Source organism: Coptis chinensis, chromosome 8 (assembly GCF_015680905.1).
Source record: "Coptis chinensis isolate HL-2020 chromosome 8, ASM1568090v1, whole genome shotgun sequence".
Taxonomy (NCBI): Eukaryota; Viridiplantae; Streptophyta; class Magnoliopsida; order Ranunculales; family Ranunculaceae; genus Coptis; species Coptis chinensis.
Genome location: NC_141463.1, coordinates 40,260,816 through 40,263,829, shown reverse-complemented (window position 1 = coordinate 40,263,829; position 3,014 = coordinate 40,260,816).

The following is a 3,014-nucleotide window of genomic DNA, read 5'->3' as shown; positions in this document are numbered from 1 at the left end:
TAAGTTTTAATTCTAGTTAGTGTCTGCTTATGTCCCAAGCAATTTGATTCTTGTTAACCCCATAATGGGTGGAACTCTTATAGAGTTGCGCCAGTTTTTATATTAGTATGTTTTAACCTTGTTTTGCAGATGTTCCAGAATTTCACGTGTTTCTATGGTATTTTTCTACCCTCTTTATTTAAATGCTTTGAGGACAAAGCATGCTTCTTGTTTGGGGGCATAGAAACACGTATAATTAAGGCATCTGTTAGGATATAGATAGGTATAATGTGCACTTGTTTTCTAGTTAAAATTTCAAATATTCAAAAATATAAATAAATAAGTTATGCTATACACTTAGGAATATTTGTATTGTTTTCTTTCTCTATGCTCTTAATAATCTAGAAGTCTCACGTAGCTTTTGCATTAGAATAATTGTTAGAAACTTAGGTTAAGATGTAGGTAATAATCTTTGCATCTATCTATAAATATATTACATGACTATCTATGATTGTTACCAGCAAGTTTCTGAACTCTAGGCTAGAGTACTTATTCTACAAATCCTGTAAGAATATAGCCTAAAGCCTTATATGAGTAGAACATTTGAGAAATGACACAAGGGAGAAGTAAAATCTGGATAGAGAAATCACACGTCCACTTGCTTGATCACTATGCCATATCCTAAGCGAGAATTTAGGCTCTCTTTGGATCGATATAGCCAGAAATTCAAACCTATGAATTATTTTCGCTAATAGTAAGCCCCTCTGAGCCTTTCTTTAGCCTTTCATAAACCACAAATCCTTTACCCTATTACAAAACAAAACAAAATAAAAAATTCAACCTACCCAATTTAGATAAGTCTGAGAATAAAATGAGGAAGAAAGAAGAAGAGAAAAACCTGTGTAAACAAAAGTTAGTTAATTGCTTCAGAAAATAAAGAAAAGAAGTTTCCATCCAAAGAAAAGAAAAATAAAAATAGAAATAAAATAAAAACTCCAAAAAAATTGAATAAAAGGAGTCAAAAGCCAAAGAAAAAAAAAAAAAAAAAAATATGGCTAAGGATGGAAACAAAGTGTAGAAGCAAAAGTAAATAACAAGGTTTTCTCTAGTTACATAATATGAAGACTTTATTATCTCAGACTTGTTCATTTTGAATATCCATTTCCTTCCTTCTTAAACCATCTCCTAATCCCCACAACACCTAATAAAGACCTCTAGCTCAATTAGGAATAGGTTAGTGTGATAGTAAGTGGCAGATGTGTTTGATCGACTTCGGCTTCCTTGTTTGTCATTGAGATTGCAAGGTAAAGTGTGCCCACCGCACACTGGAGTAGCGAAATTTTAGTGGAAAAATCAGAGTGTTGTATCTTGACTATTATTGTGAGAACCTACTTAAGGACGCTATTCCGAGTTTCAAAAAGCAGACTGCTAGGCATTTCATAGTATTACTCATTGTATATATGTTTATTGTTGATGATTGATTATTATGCATATATTAGCTTAGGTTTCGACTTGATTACTCTATATGCATTGCTAGTGAGAGGTATAGTTAATTTAGAGCATGAATAAGGAAACAATAGTTTTATTTCTTAGTCGTTGTAGTATAGATGAAGTTTGTGAGTACCTTCCTTTGGAAAACTCTCCGCGAGGCTATAACTCATCCACTAGGAATTCAGTGGTTTTAAGGCCTTGTTGCATATGGTCAATGCACGCGCTCAGTAAACGAGTAGATAGAACTCTATTTTTGGTCACTTATTCTAATTTCTCATTTTTGCTTGAGGACAAGAAAAATGCTGTTTGGGGGTGGTTTGATAAGAGCCCAAAACTATAGTTTTAACCCCTTAACAATCGTACTTTCAGACAAATTATGTGAATAATAAGTAAGAGTTAATACTGATTACGGGTTTTTATGCATTTCAGGCTTCAAAGTCCATTATGTGCAGAAATGTGCCACTTTAGCGAGATAAAGGAGCAAAGGTCAGCTGCTAAGGAGTTCTGTGATTAAAGGCCAATTTTTAGGAAGACAAAGCCTCTGTAAAGCTCGGTCAAAAGATGAAAAGCCAAAGTCCACGAAGGCAGAAATAGTGCACAAAGTCAGTAGAACTTTCGAAGACCATATCTTTGGACTCAGACCTCGGAATTGGGCCTACCTTACGTCAAAACGACCAGCTCGGAAAGAGCTTTTCAATGGTTTAAGTCTTGACCCAATCAGAGGAGCAAAAGTGGATGAAATATTTGTCAAAGCCAATTGCAGCTGAATAACCCATTTTGGACTAAAGAAATTGGGTTTTGGGCCCGATTTTTCAGCCCCAAACATGGCTCCAAGTCCATGCACGATTTTTGGATCTAAAAGTATAAAAACAAAAGCTTGACTGTTTGTTAATGGTAGATAGTTAGGTTAGAAAATAAATTAGGTTAGGATAAGAAAAGTAGCCATTAAACCTTAGTTCTAGATCTAGTTTTAAATTAATTAATTAGTTTTTATTCTTGCCTTAAATTCAGTATTAAATTATTGTTATTGCTATTCATTAGATAAATAAAGTTAATTAGTTCTCCATAATCTAGTTTCATTTTCATTTATTTATTAGCTTAAATCCTTAGATTTACTTATTTGTCATTATTAGTTTAATTCAATTATTGCATGAGTAGTTTCGAATTGAGTTTAAACAAGTAAAGTTCAAATCTTTATATTATATCTTGTTTAGATTCCATGAGAAATGATAGTCTTATGATTCTCGGCTAAACCTCCATTAGAGGGGGTTGAAAAACCTTGATGAAGCTTGATTTCGATTAGCATAGAATAGTCATAATTTCCCATTCAACTCTTGAAGTAATTAGTCCACCATGAGAATGGAGTTGAATACTTCACAAGCTAGATGTTAGTTGGTAGAGATTATCGTGAACACTAGGGATTAGGAAGAACCAATTGTTCTATGTAGCAGTTCAATTCAGATTACGACGATTCATCGTTAGTAAATTAAGTCGAGTTAAGGTGGATTCAAATCCCCCCTAATTCCTTATCATTGAATCATTTT